Source organism: Vicia villosa, linkage group LG2 (assembly GCF_029867415.1).
Source record: "Vicia villosa cultivar HV-30 ecotype Madison, WI linkage group LG2, Vvil1.0, whole genome shotgun sequence".
Classification (NCBI taxonomy): domain Eukaryota; kingdom Viridiplantae; phylum Streptophyta; class Magnoliopsida; order Fabales; family Fabaceae; genus Vicia; species Vicia villosa.
This window is the reverse complement of record NC_081181.1, coordinates 199,403,570-199,420,144: the sequence shown is the minus strand read 5'-3', so window position 1 is coordinate 199,420,144 and position 16,575 is coordinate 199,403,570. Positions and strand designations below refer to the sequence as shown.

The 16,575-nt window shown below is 35.1% G+C and overlaps 1 long non-coding RNA gene across 2 annotated transcripts; it reads left to right on the top strand.

Annotated features, from left to right (window-relative positions):
• The first annotated feature begins 13,389 nt into the window (after positions 1–13,389).
• On the top strand, positions 13,390–15,192 carry LOC131647913 (uncharacterized). 2 transcript variants are annotated; one of them, XR_009297996.1, is made up of 4 exons: positions 13,390–13,520; positions 13,663–13,878; positions 14,407–14,490; positions 14,825–15,192. It is a non-coding gene; the product is annotated as an uncharacterized LOC131647913 (long non-coding RNA). The 2 variants fall into 2 exon arrangements; XR_009297995.1 differs by lacking the exon at positions 14,825–15,192 and having other exon boundaries at positions 13,443–13,520; positions 14,407–14,791.
• The last annotated feature ends 1,383 nt before the right edge of the window (positions 15,193–16,575 follow it).

The following is a 16,575-nucleotide window of genomic DNA, read 5'->3' as shown; positions in this document are numbered from 1 at the left end:
TTGTTAAAGCTTCGTTTATTCCGAAGCTACATCTAGGGAAGTAGTTTAAAATAGTGAATGTTGGAAAAATTCAAATTAATTCAGTTTATAGAGTTTTCCGTAAATGTACCTCTGGAACGTCTTTAAAACTTAATGTTTCGTAGATGTACCTACGAAACCTTTTGCTATATTTTAAACCAACTATATTTCACTCCAAAACTACAATTTTTTTATTCAACGATAGAATAATACAGTAAAAAGAGTGCAGAAATTAGTGTAACGTAAACTCAATGGTATATAGTACATCAAATAGTGCATCATATATATCATCCAACGGATAATATGTCATCTACATAATCAAAATAAAGTATATCAATGTAATAAAAAAACAAACATCAAAATAATTCTGCTATATCACTATTGTGTATGTCGGACAACAACTGCATCCTCTCTTCTGCCTCTCGTGTCTCCTTTGTCGGCTCGTCTGCCTCTACCATCTACTACCCCACATGTCTTGACATAATGTCTACGGTACAGTAGTGCACCCCGTGCCACCCTCATGATATCATCCAGTATACGTTTGTGACCAGACCCCTTAGGGAAGAAACTACCGTCGATGCTTGCCTGCGTCATCTCAAGTATCTCACGACAGCGAGGAAGCACATCCTCAGTGTGGTCCAATTAAGATTGGTGCTCCTGCAATATCTCCTGATGAGTTGGTCTGGGCGGTGATCCCTCTGCAGTGGGGATCATGTAGGGGTGTGACACAATGAAGTACCACGTGATGTACTCATCGGCGCAACTCTAGTCTGACTCTGCTCTAGTCGCCCGAGCCTCGTCCAGAACCATGTGATGGTCATAGTCTGCAAAGGCCTCATATATATGTCGACGAGTCATCGTAATAGGAGCGGAGACATAAGGGTTGCAAGGTATCGTCTGACAGTAGTCAAACTGCCGCATGACGCGCTCCGGAAGTTAGCGAACAATGATGGTCGAATTGCATGCCATCCATCCAGAATATAGTGCAATGTCATCCCTCAGGCACGTCTCACGTGAGCAGCGTATCAGTCGTAGCAGGTGTCCTCGACAGCCATGCGATCCAGATATACTCTATAAGGTTCTGGCACCTGGTTCCTTATAAAGGGGATGAAGGCACGAGCATGTTGCATAGCCTTAGTGTAGCCATCCACCTCTCCCCAGCCAATGATCATCGGGAAGTATTGAAATATCCAACCCTGAAATGAAAATAAAAAACATGGGGATCAAACATTATCACAAATATAGAATGAACAACTTTGAGAAAAAGTATATGGATATAAGACTATTACCACTAATAGTGAACAGTTGTCTGCCACAGTCCTGATCTTCTGCAGACATCTCTCTCTCTCTCTCAGTCTCGAGTAGTTGTACGTCAGCGCTGTCGCCCCTAGTTGTACTCATGGATCCGTGTGGGATCCAAAAAGTACCCCAGGCAAGCGACATTCTATACGTAGAGCTCGTGTCCACAAATAGCCGAGTGTCGATCAAAAATAGGAAGTAACACATAAGCACTCGTTGTCGGTGTATCTTCACCTCAACTGGGTCACTAAGAGCCTGTGGTGCCGCAAGTAGCTCCTCATCATATCTATGTGTCAAGAAGGAAAACCTCACATGCGCATCGCGGATCTTATCCACCTCCTCAAGCGCTTCGAGTGGATCAGCCCTGAACTCCTCAATCAGAACCTATCTCGCTTCCTCCTTCATCATCATACTGTGACAGAGGAGGATACTCCGGATAGGTAAATGGAGTAGGCATGAGATGTCATCCAAAGTAATAGTAATCTCACTATGAGGCAGGTGGAATGAGGACATCTCTGGGTGTCATCTCTCCGCAAATGCAATGAGCATCCCCGTTGTGTATAGTGGAGTACCCAATATGACATAGGTCATCCAGACCAGATGCCCTGAGGCCATTATGGAACCACGACTCCTCAGGTTGCTCTATAGCTAATATCTTCCGCCAGTGGTTATAGAACTTCTGGGGCACCTATTCTAAAAATTTTCAAAAAAAAAAAACACTGTTAATAACAATCAAAGTTAGAAATAATAAATTTCCACTGAAGACAAAAAAGTAATAAGTCCAAGAAATGTTATCTCTATGTTCCAAACATGTCTGGCGGTATGATCAGCGTACCCTGTCAACATGGATAAATCAGAGGGACCCCCTGGGTAAGCCTCAGGAGGTGGCACAGGAGCACCAGCATCAGCATCAGCACCCTCATGCAATGGGTCAATACCATCAAGAGGTGGCACAAGAGAACCAGCACCATCAGGAGGTGGCAAAGGAGATGCAGCATCGAATGGAGGTGACACAGGAAGAGCATAAATATCCTGATGACGTCTGTGAGTGGAGGGCGCCTGTGAAGTACCCTCATCATCATCTCGACGCCTTCGGGATGAAGAAGTAGAAGTGGAAGTGGAAGGCGTGGCCTCAAGTGTCCCCTCTGCTAGAATAGAGGTGTCAGCTACCTCTAGAACTATTTGGCTCCGTGCACTAAGCCCTTACGCTTTATTACAAAATATTTGGTACAATAAAAGGGACCGCGCTAAGCGGGCTCAAAAATTCAATTTTGCCTCTGTAATGAAAATGGTAGCACGCTCGAGACTGAGCTTAGAGGGCTCTGCAGAATTTTCTTTCTTATTGCTCTAAAATTACGTATTCGAAGTCGTTCCTTCGACACTTTATTACTCGAAGCTCCAATATGCATCAATACCTATAAAATGAATAAAAAATGGTTAAACGGTACATAAAACGAATCAAAACTCAAGTATACTATTATTTATACAAAAGTTGGGGTTTTACTATAAAAACCAAAAGAATAGAATCCATAAGTGCCACAATTATAGACTCAAAATAACGATATTTTGGCACTTATCAACTCTCCCCAACTTAAAATGTTGTTTATCGTCAAACAATGTTAAACAACTGAAAGAATCAAAAGTAATAAACCAAAGAATCGTGAATCAACAAGTTTCGAAAAACAAAACCAAATGTATGGCTTAACAAAAAATGTACAAACAAAGTAATACTTACCACAATCCTACAGCAACAACATGAAAATGAAACGAATCCTAAGTATAAAAATCATACCAAGCATTCTAAAACAATACAAGCTCACATCATGAATCACACCTAGCACAAATTCATCGAGGGATGAAAAACACACAAAAGTGAGGGACTTTGACACTCATCCAATAATCTTGTAAACAAAAGACTAAATTATGCATTCATCCAAATCATATTGAAAATACAAAAGAAAGAATCACAAGGGCTTTTCAAGGTTGTAATGTGGCTTGGTTAACAAACAAGGGATAATTCCTAAGGCTAATTGAAACAAAAACTTGCCTAAAACTAAGGGAGTGATTAACTCACAATGACTCAAGCACAAAATTTCAATCAAGCTTTTTCCACAATCCTAAGTTGTCGAACCAAAACACCATACTTATTTGCACAATTATGTGAACTCTTTTTGTTTTTGTTTATCAAAGCTTTTTAAATTTTTCTTTCTTTTCCTTTCTTTTTCACTTTTTTTTTAATTTTCTTTTTCTTTTCAACCTCTTAGCAACAACCAAATAAGTGAACAATCATTGCTCTCCCAAACTTGAATTCAACCAACATCAGAGTGTGAATACTCCCTACTTTCTAAGACAAGGTAAAAATTTAAACTAAAAATTATAGTTGAGGGTTCAAGAAAACAAAGATCAAAATTTATACAAAAAGGATAACTAAATATTCATAGACAAGCATCAAATTCAAAAGCAACATGAAGATTGACGAAAAGCTCAAAGGGGTTAACAAATGATCACACACTCACAAGATGAATTAACAATTTGGTTATGGTGGTTGTGCTCAAAATGAAACAAAAATACCTTGATCTTTTTCATGTTTTCATATAATCAACATAAATATAGATTAAACATAACAAAATCCAATTAAAACAAAGATTTTGGCCTCCAACATATATGAACAATGGAAAACTTCCTCACATTTGAGATTTGGGAACTAAAGTGATTCAATCAACAAGCGAGTAATGCAAAAGAGTGAATGGTATGGTAATTATACAAATGAAAAGTTTCCTAAACATGTTATGCTATAGAAAGAGATAAATGAGTACCTTGAATGATACAACTTCAAAAATATCATTACCATACATCCGCAAGTTAAAAATCTCAATCTTGAAAAATCACCTCAAAAATCTTCGATTAAACGAACCAAAATTTGAGTCTAAACAACCAACAAAATAATTAGAAAAAATAATACTATTATCTACTGCTAAAGAACATTGGTGAAAGTGGGAAAACGAGGATCAAGTGGTTACACTGGCACCAAGGGAAAGAGGGGAAATTTTTCTGAGCGTGCTAAGCGTTGGAAAAAAATCAGAAAGGGCTCTGATCCTCCAGCCTCAACCAGGAGTGGAGCGACATTTCCTAAGCATGCTGAGTGGTAGCAGGAAAATGCAGAAAAATCATAAAGGTTTTGATCTTTCAATGTACACCTCCACTAACACGTAACCTACAAATACATAAAACAAAACTTACAACCGTTGAGGTGCCTCCCAACAAGCGCTTGTTTTACGTTATCTCGACGCCTTTATTGTGCACAGATAGTAACTAACTCTCATCATGCCATGGTGATGTCTCACCGTGCAAACCTAAAGAAAGTGTCCTAACCAAACACTTAACAAACGTTACGGTTACAAATATATACAACACTTGGACGAACATAAAAGAAAAACACAAATATACAAGTAAGAAAACAAACATATATATATATATATATATATATATATATATATATATATATATACACACACAAAGCACAAAACCATGAAAACTATTGTGATGCAATTCTAACACAAAACACCATTTCCTGGCAACAACGTCATTTTGTTGACACGGAAAAGTGGCAAGCAAAAGATTTGGAAGTATTACTCCAGGAATTATTGTGTCCAGAGAGAATGGTCTGATTAGAATGTCATTCAACGGTTTCCATGTTTTTGAGCTCGGGTTTAAAATGAACAAAAAGTAAAAAAGTATAAACAGGAAAAATAAATACATTCTTCGGAGAGAATAACTTATCAGGCATGAATAGACACTATTCGTCACAAACTTAAACCTATCGATAAGTTTCACTCAACCTACAATACTCGTCATTATCATCACGTATCTCTTACATCATTGTTCATCTCTGAAGCACCTACGAGACAAATCATAACCAAGGTTATCTCTAAAGCAAAGTTGTGAGAACATTCGTATTCTCGCGTCGGCTATCTCTCGCGCGGAACTCAAACACAGAAGCATTAAGCTTCAACACAAAATTAATTGTTAGCTATAAATCCATTTATAGAGTCTAGAAGCTAACTGAAATCTATCCCTAATCATAATTTATGAGGTATATCTCTACAGCAACACAAATCCAAACATAAATACAAAAAGATCAGGGAAGATAACAATAACGATTTGTAAAGCACGATTTATACAACGCCATGAGCGATAAATATACATATTTTTCAGATTAAATATACAAACAAAACCAAGCAAAAGAGAAATACACAAAGAGAAGAGATAAACCAAATATCTCACGGATTATCAGCTCTGATTGATGAGAAACCCACCTCCGATCATCCAAATGCACAACCTAATTATTGTTTTTAAGATAATCTAACCTAAGAATAAAATTGATGAATTTGGGACAAAAAATCCCCAAAGACATAACCTAAAACTAAGTTGAAATGAGAAAGATATATGCAAATTTATACAAGCGCGGGCTCACTGGGCCTTAACTAGGATTATCCTAAGAAAATACTTAAGTTGATGAATATTGAAGGGCTTAATATGGAAAATGTAGCTAGTCATTTGAATAAATTTTGATTGAGACTCAAAAGATTAGATAAATAGTGTAGAATTAATGCTACATTAAATTCTTCTACTAGTCCTTATCTGCAAATGGGTTCAGTAAGTGGAAGAAGGTTCATAAATATTAAATAATACATTACCATAACGGTATGCATCATCATCATATGTATCTAATCAATTAGTTTATCGACTAAACACGCTGTCTGGTTTGAACTTTAGAAGGATAAGTTATGCATCAATTCCTTTGTTTTAGTCACAGCACAACATTAATTGTTACCATATGTTAATGATTTCTTCAAATGAAAGGTCATGTTTTTTACCCGACTTTCGAACATCAATTGGAAGAAATCAATTTTAGCTAAATAATTATCTAACTAGTAATATAAAGTTAAATTTAATTGAGGATCCAAAGGCTTTTACAACTTCTATCTTCCAAGGCTTTAAAGTTGTAGTTAATAATGCAAGTAGCAATTTCCTTTCTTGTATTCAAAGAAATCATCCATTGACAAACATAAATAGAAGTTCCCTTTCTTGCATCGCTAGAAATCAATCATTAACATATAATTTAGAAACATTTACAAACCACTTTTCGGTTTGAAGTGTGTGTTGTTAAAACACAATCACAATCTCTGAACAACGTTTTGGATTCAATTGGAAGTGAAGATCATGTGAAAAAAATCACAATCTTTGAGAAAATTTCTTTGGCCACCTCCCAACCTTCTAGTCCACCTCTGGTGAAAAACCCAGACTACCCCTGACTTCGGAAATGCATTTCCGAAATACAAGAAAAAGGTGTTTTTGGAGATGCATCTCCGAAAGCGCCTTTTTTTTTTGAAATAATTGTCTTATTTCAGAAGTTCATTTCCGAAAACAGCATTTCGGAAATGAACTTCCGAAATAATGCGCGTTTTGCAGATTAAGCAAAACACTCCCCTCCCCCATTCATTTACCCTAATTCAACATCAAACACAACCAAAGGAGAAATTTTGTGCAAACGCACTTCCAAGGCTGCATCAAAGCTCCAATCACATTGCTATACTACATTCAAAAGCCCTCAAATCACTCAATTTGTAAGTTTTGAATTTGTTAGATCCATTATTCAAATGCATGTTATTTAGGTTTTCAATTGCATAAATGATATATGGGTAGGTTGTTAGTAGTATTTAGGTTGTTTAGAAGCATTTTGAGTTGTTTTTAAGTCTGGTTTTGGGGTCTGCCATGGAAGTTGCAGAAAACTTCATCGCAGGGTGTTTCAGAAGTTCATTTCCGAAAACACCTCCATCCCAGTTTCGGAAATGAACTTCCGAATTGTATCAGAAGTTCAATTTTTTTAGTTTTTTCTTTTGTGTGGCATATTAATTGATTTCAATTGTTTACAGGAACATGTCAGGCAACCAACCAACACGCATCAGACAGGGTAGGGAGACCCAAACTGCGTCGGCTAGACGCGAGCGGGCGGCGGCGCAGCTGGCGTCGACACAGGGACGGGGGCAGGGCCGGGGACGACGTGTGCGAGTTCCCGCGAGCGAGGGAGAGGGTACATCTGCTTCAGGATCTAGGAGTCGGCTGGCTCGGGTATCTTCTTCCCGCCAGCGAGAGGAGGTGGAGGAGGATGAGGAGGAAGTGGCGGCAGTGCCCTACCACGAGCCGGAGGGGGTACCGGATGTTGACCCTCCAGCCGGGGAGGAGGATGAGCAGGAGGACAGCTATCCGGGAGGGCCCTTTGACACTTCCGTGCTGATTAACTACCACGATCACGTCGCTCGGCGTATCTGTGAGGGAGAGGTATTTTTTATAATTTAACCGTTTATTTGTCACCATTTTTTATAATTTAACCGTTTATTTGTCGCTTATTTAATATATGTCGCTTATTTGTTTTTTTTTGTAACAGAAGAGAGAGCCGTTGCAAATGGTGAACCACGCCCGGAAGATTTTCAGTCTGTTTAAACCAGCAGCTGAGTGGTTTAACGACCATGTGCGAGGTTCAGGGCTTAGCGGGCTCTGTATGACAAGGTACACCACCATCAGCACCGGCATGCAGGGGGCATTTGTGGAGCGCTGACACAAGGAGACGTCCTCTTTCCACTTGCCGGTTGGGGAGATGACGATCACCTTGCATGACGTGCAGTGTCTTCTCCACCTGCCGATTAGGGGGCCGCTGTTGCACCACTCCCGGATCCAGAGGGTCGAGGCCATTGAGTGGATGACGCTCTATTTGGGCATGAAGCACGAGGTTGCTCACTTTGAGTGTGTCACGACATCTGGGCCTCATGTCCAGTTCACCACACTGAGCTGCTATTTTGAGCACCACCTGGACGCGGCGGCCGATGCCGAGCAGGCGGGTGACGAGCTATTCACACATTATCACCGCGGCTGCGCTCTCCGGTGTTGGTACATGCATGTGGTAGGCGTTGCATGCTTTGTGGACAAGAGTGCAAGGTACGTCGACGTGACCTACCTCCGCTACTTCATGGACCTGGATACCGTTCACCAGTGGAACTGGGGGGCAGCTACTCTGGCATACCTCTACCAGAAGCTGAATGAGGCCTCCAACTGGAGGACGAGGCAGTTGGTCGGATCCTGCACACTACTTACTGTACGTTTTATTTTAATACATTATCGTATTTATTTATTTATTTATGTTTCGTATTTATTTTTAATACATTATCGTGTTTCTGTTTCAGAGCTGGATCATCTCCTACTTCTCCCGCATCCACGGCTTTCACATCGATCCTGCGTACGTGGACGCCATGCCCAGGGCCGCCAGATACGTTCTCCATAGGGGGAACGATGCGATGGGACCATACAGTGGATACCTGGACCGCACGATGCACGACGACGTCACCTGGAGGCCGTTCAGCGACTACGCTCGGATTGTCCCCTTTGACGACATTGCTCTATATTCAGGCTGGCTGGCATGCGGGACCGGCATCATGGTCCGGTATCTCCCTGAGCGGTGCATGCGTCAGTTTGGATTCGTGCAGCGAATACCCAGGTCACCCTTTGAGGCTGCTCCCGACACAGTGACCCGAGTGCAGCTCACTGCCATGTGGGAGGACTGGCAGCATCATGTGGTACCGCAGGAGTACCGTCTCACTCGGGTCACACAGGACTGGCACAGTGAGGAGGGATACGTCACATGGTTCTATCGGGTGTCACATCCTCTGCTGAGACCCGACGTTCCCGGCGCTCCTAGGCCAGCACACGAGGAGATCCTGGAGAACCAGCAGGCCGAGGATGACCACGCCATTGATCTCATGCCGATCTGCCAGCGGATAGAGATGCTTGGGCGGGACGCGTTGGATCGAGGTATCGTTGATCAGGGCGGTCCAGAGGCAGTCGCCGTGATGGAGATGATCGTCACTGATGCGGGCCGTGCGGCGACATACAGGCGGCAGAGGAGGTCCCAGGGAGAGAGGGTCAGGCACACACAGTAGTGGTCGGGTTTATTTATTTTTTGTTTTCGGATTGTATCTTTCGCACAGTATTATTATTATTTTCGGCTTGTATATATTATTTGGATTTGATTTATCATATTAGTATTTTCAGTTTATCTGTTGCTTATTTTATTTGGCGTTTGCGTTTAATTAAAAATGTGAGACTGTTAAGAAAAAACATTAAAAAAAACACAGTTTCTGCATAATTCGGAAGTTCATTTCCGAAACCCCCCAAAATCTGAATAAATGTGTTTTCGGAAGTACATCTCCGAACACACCCCCCATGAGGTGTTTTCGGAAGTTCATCTCCGAAGACACCCCCCATGAGGTGTTTTCGGAGATGCACTTCCGAATTGTGAATTTTTTTTAAAAAAATCAATGCTTCGGAAGTTCATTTCCGAAGCAGGGGTATTTTGGGTTTTTCGCTGGGGGTGACCCCCATAGGGAGGTGGCTAAAGAAAAAACCATCTTTGAGCAATACTTAGGATTCAATTGGAGGTAAAGATGTTGTGAAAACAGAATCACAATCTCTAAACAATACTTAGGATTCAGTTAGAGGTGCATATTGTAACGCCCGGAAAAATAATTATTTTCTTAATTTAGTCATTTGTGATGTTTAGTAAAATTTTCGCTTTTTGGGATGATTTAGTCAGTATTAGTTCGGGATAGCGGATCGATATTTAATCGAAAATTTTAATATTTTTAGTATTATAAATCTTAATGAGTTAATATTTAGCGTTTTGGGAATTTTCCGAGTAATTAAGATTTGACCGGAAATATGAGACATTGAGTTATCAGAGGATTTTATCCGTATTTATTTTATTATATGGTTATACTATTTTATTTGATTTTATTTGGTGTGTTAATTAATTAATTGATTGTTAGATAATATAATAATTGATTATATTAATTAATTTGGTGTATATATTTGTGTCTATTTAATTATTGGTGTTATTTAATTTAGTAACTAAAGTAGAAGTAATAATAGATTATATTTAATTGGGCCTATTTATTAGAGTTAGAAGTAAATAACCGGTGTTATATTTTAGGCCCACTATGTCATAGTTAGTAAGGGTTTGGAGAGTGAGGGGTGACATAATTTTCTTTCATTTCACGGAGAGGGAGGAGGCTGAGAAAGGAAAAGAGGAAAAAGGGAAAAGGGGAAGAAGAAAGGGGGGCTAGGGTTTGGAGGAGGCATTGAAAAGGTAAGGGGGAGAATCCCTATTATTATGGGTTAGTATAATTGGGTTAACGGGTAAAAACATGTTTAGGAGTAAATCCCTAATTTTAATGGTTTTGAAATTGTTAGATTTTGATGATTAATATTTAATTTGTGATGATTAATTGTGTTTGAAATTGACATATAGGTGTTATATATATTATAGGTGTATACATATGAAATGGTGGAAATTAGCTTACTGTATCATATTGTACTAATAATATAGAAAATGGTATAGATATAGATATATGTTATTTTTTCCTCTTACTGTAGCGATGCACTTAGAAATTGAAAATGTTGTTATATCCACCTACTGTAGCGATACATAATTGTGCAGTTAGAAATTGAAAATGAAAAAAAAAAATTGTTATATCCACCTACTGTAGTTAGAAACAAGAAAAATAAGTGATGCTATATAATTTAAACAGTCCCGTATGACTGAATAGCCGAATTGAGCGGTATAATTAGTTGTCCGAAATTTAATGAAAATTTACGTGGTAGTTAAGTTTAATTAGTAGATTAACATGGTGGTGTTATTTTGTTGAAAATGTGATATTTACGGACCGACCGAAATAGTGTGAATTTGAATATCTTTTATATTAAATATTGATTTTGGAATAGAAAATGAATTAGAAACTTGGAACTAATGTAGTGTAATTATTAATTGGCTAATTTAATTAATAGTTGAATTAATTTCAATGAGTCTAATTGATTGAATATATACTTGGAATTGGATTAATTATTCGGTTTATCGGTAAATTACGGTATCTTGAGAATTTGACCGTAATTGTATTTTTGGTCAAATACTAATGAATTGATATTTGGTTTGGAAGTCTATTCTTATATTTTGTTGGCAATATGAATTAACATGAGATAGTATGATTTACTAGTGTTAATTGTATTTTGTGAATCATAATTGAATATTGTTTCTATTATGTAGATTGATATCAATGTGTTGTGAATGTTGTGTACAATTTGATATATAATTCATAGAGTTGAATTATTGTTGGTATGCGGTAAGTTAAGATTGATGAGATAATCTTAATTGCATAGTTGGTTGGTAATTGTACATTCATTCATGGCATAGTCGGCTTTATTGTGGAAGCGGTGAAACTGTGGGTTCACATGGTAATAGACGGTGATCCTTGAATGGAAATAGACGTAGAATACGTTGATCCTTAATTGGAAACATACGTGGTGGCTTTAATCTTGTCCGGATCGGAAGCGTGGCTTGGATTCTAGATATTAAATCGGAAAGCGGTGAAACGTTGGGTTCACATTGCGGTACCACATGCATAGTGTCACATATCTTGCATTGAGTCACATTAGAGTTATGCGATAATTGAATATGTGAAATTGATGTAGTTGTGATATGTGTATGAGTTTGATAATTGAAATAGGTGATGTTTGGATACATACTTGGTTAAATGTGTGAATACTTGGTTACATGTTTGGAGGTGTATTTAACTATGAACAAAGAGATAATATTTTATTAATTAAAAGCTTAGTTAATAGGATAAATAAAAATAAAAGATAAAATAATTAAAATAGTAAGAAATTATATGTGTCCTCAATTTTGTCTCTAAAAATTGTTAAATAATTTAATAACTTTTATATATAAGATTCGGATGTAAAAAATTGATAGTTGCATGGTGAAGAGGAAGGTAATATAGAATATATATATATATATATATATATATATATATATATATATATATATATATATATATATATATATATATATATATATATATATATATATATATATAGGGGACGACTCAAGTGAGAACACTTGGTTATTATGAGAAATGAGAACAATGAATCACGACCATTAAATTTGATTTTAATGGACATCAAATTTAATGGTCGTGATTTATTGTTCTCATTTCTCATAATAACCAAGTGTTCTCACTTGAGTCGTCCCCTATATATATATATATATATATATATATATATATATATATATATATATATATATATATATATATATATATATATATATATATATATATATATATATAATAAAAAATAGTAAGATGAGAATTTTGGCAAGTTTGCCAAGTGTCATGATTTTAGGTGTTATGCTATTTTTAAAGTTTATATTTTAAGCAATATTCCTATTTTTGTTTTAATTATTTAATATTAGTTTTTATTTATTTTACTTCCACGTAATTAGGTGTCATCCCATAAATATTCAATGTAAATGTAAATTAGGATACATTACCCCTTTCACTATTTTCTTCAGTTTCAATGCATAATTGAAGGGTTATTTCAAATTCATTTCTCATTTCCCAAATTTCTCCGTTTTCCCACACAATACTCTTCCAAATTTATTTCTCTTTCCTGAATCTATCCCGATCCTAAACCAATTTCAAATTAGGTTTCAAAATATTTTCAATCAACAATAATTGTTCGACGGTAGAGCTTCAATTGCATTCACGAATCACGATGCAATTACTTGAATGTTGGTTTCTCATCTCCCAAAACCTAATCAGTGCATCATCAATGTTAATTTAAAGGTTTATTCTTTCAACTTTTTGTATTTCTTGCTTATTCTACATGTATAAATATGACCTATTTCATCTCCAATTCATCATCCCCTTTGAACCCTTACGATTTTCTGTTATTTTACGATGGCCGCTGCAAGACGCGATTTTGTTTCTGAGATCACACCGGCAAAGGAATCATGGGATGTTGTTGTTCGAGTTATTCGATTGTGGTTTGTGCCAGACATAAATTCTGCTACTCTATTAGTGTTGTTATCTATCTAAACACTAAACACATTAACCTTAATTTCTTCAATTTTATTTTTGTAACCTTTTCGCTTTTCTTTCGGTTTTCCAACCCCTTTATTAGTTACTTTGTTTTGGTTTTTCTATCATTGTTATTGCTGTTGAATTTTATTTCCCCTTTTCATTTTTGTTGGATAGTGCAAAGGAAAGAAATATTTGGATCCTTTCGATATGGCATTTCTATTTTTTGGTGGGTAGGTAATATCGCATCTATATAGATAGTTTGTGTTGCAACTTTACTATTATGTATTTGTTGGTCACATGATCTTTAGAGATTTCTACCAATGAGTGCAGTTGCATTGCTTCACTTTAAACTCTTTGATTTAGTTGTGTTATGTAGGTTGGGAAACATTTATGAATGTTGCTTTTGGATGGATCAATGTGAAGGACGTTGCAAATGCGCATATTCTGGCAAATGGACATGCTTTGGATAATGGAAGATATTGTTTAGTTGAAAGAGTGATACATTTCTCTAAACTGAAATTGATGGAAACAAATATGGGAATGCTCTTATATGGCAGGATAATATCTTATCTGGAGTTCTTATCGATGAAAAGTAAGATATTATCTTAGCTAACTTACAAGTGTTCTCTCTAAGGAATTTGCAGAATATTTATATATTGACATGGAATTTTCTTTATTGAGTTTCATGATTCATAGCTTTTAGGCTACAATATGTGCCTTATTATTAATGTAAATTGACATCTAATAATTGGTTAATTGGTGTTTCCATAATTAGCTATTTGGATGCTTTCAAGGTTGTGGGATTAACATGTGAGAATCATCATGTTGAATTGTTAACCTCATGTGATATTGTCATTCTAAAATGTGATGCTGTCATGATCATAGTAAACAACATATCTTCCTTAAAAACTATTTACTGTGAATAGAACCAAAAGACATTTAAATTCAATTTGGCTTTAAATACTGCAAAGAAACTAAAGATTTATGTGCTTAACTTAAAAGGTAGATCAATATTCTAAAATTTTTCAAAATACTTGAGATTGTTAAGAAAAGTCATTTGATAGGTGATGTAAGTTTTTATTGACTCATAATTAAATGACCTTATCAATATGTGTTGAAGGAGACTTCTTGGTGCGGTTATGTTGGAGGCATGCACCATAATCGAATCTTCTTTGACAAGTATAATCCAGGTTATTTCGGTAAGGTCGGTATGCATTACTTTTACAAGCTTCGTAACTAATTTTATTCTCCCATTTCAGGTTCATGTCATTTATTTTCACTTCAATATTGTTTGCATCTATAATTTCTCTACCCGTGTTTATTTACTGTTTCACGTACTGTTATTGGAAATAGTTTAATAGAAGCAGTACGTGGACAAACATGAATATATAGCATAAGGTATCAAATTGAAGGGTGTGAAAGTTTTAGTGCTTAATTTAAGTATTGGTCGACTGTAAATGAATAATCATATTGTTTGGCCAAAATTTGATATTGTTTATAATGTCAAATACATCAAGTTTTTTTTGTTTACAGTACAGTTAGTTGAGGGGAAGTGGGTTATCAAGGGAGCAGTTGATGTAAACACCGGTGCAAACCCTTCTGCCAAAGGTGGAGAAGATAAGGGTGTTAATGACACTGTTGTTAGGGTGGTTGACATTGTTGATGTATTCAGACTTCAGTAGCAACTTCCTTGAGAAGCAATTTGTTTTGTTAAGAAGTATATTAAGTTGTTGACTCCCAAAATAGATACTGAGAATCAAGAGCACTTCAAACCTTGGCATAATGATGGTAGCTTGATCTTTTCCTACTACAAGGATAGTGCTGCTGATACAACATTTCTTTATTTTGCTCATTCTTTGAAGGAGATAAGTGTTAAGTGTTGTATTGCGCTTGATTTTCTATCTCTCCTAATTTGTCATGTTTTTGTTGTTCTAAGTTATTTTGAGAGTTGGAGTTAAGACTAATTTGATATTTTTCTAATGTTGGGATGGTTTCATTCCCATTTCCCATATAATTTAATCAGGTTGATTATAATTCATAAAAATTTGATTTTAAATCTTTAAAAAGAAGCCACATGTTTTGTGTTTCAAGATTTATTTGGTTTGTGTAGAGGATTAAAAAAAAATATTAGTTATAAAATATTGACATTTTTTAATGTATATTAAAGAATATTTAAGGTGTAATCAACTATTATTATTATTATTTAATTGTCATTTGAATATAAATATATTTAATAATGATGTTTTTTAATTTAAAAACAAATTAAATATATTAATAAGAAATATATTTCACAAAAATGGTGGTGCCTAAAAAATGCAATTTAAAAATTAGTGTGTATCATAATATATATCAGTTTCTCAAATTTATCAAAAATATAATAATTGATAAATAGTTTAATTGAAAAACATATACATTAACAAAAAAAATGTTTTTTTAATAAAAACTATAAGATTAATATGATTCATAATTTTTTTCCATTTTTTTATATAATTGTACACGGGATAATAGATATTTAAATAATAATTATATATAAAAAATGATGGTCACCCTTATAAATATACGATAAACTAATAAATTTTTATAAAATATCAATTTAAATATTTTGAGAATGAATTTCAATAGCTTATGTTAAATCTACTTCAATATATTTTATTGATAAATGTGCATTGTAGTAACTATTTTATATTATATTAATAATTAAATTGACTCTAAAATTTATACTATAATAATAATTAAATTAACTTAATATTTTTATACCAAATTTTGATCATTAATAGTCTAAAACTATCATTATTTATAATGATAATTTTTATTTGTATGAATAAGTTTAATTATTTATATTTACATAACATACTATAAATATTTAAACTTTTAATTTCTATAATATCTTTGATTGGATTCTAATCTATATCATTTTATTCACAAAAATATATAAATATATAAGTTTTCTAAATTAAAAAAATTAATTTCATATAGATTATTTCTCAGAAATGAAGGTAACCTTTAAAATGAGATCTTATTTATTTATTTATTTATTTATTTCATGTCGAGCAACTTTAAAAAAGATTTTTGTTTTAATTTATTGATATTATATATTTAAAGACTAAATAATTTTTTTGGGTAACTTACATAAAAAAAAATTAACAAATTCTATTCTTTAATAAATAATTAGACAACATGCTTCTAAAATAAATATATTTTTAACAAATAATTATATTATAATTGATAAAAGATTTAAAAACTGCAAAAAAAAATTACTTTTTAAAAACATATGTGGAAATATTATGGA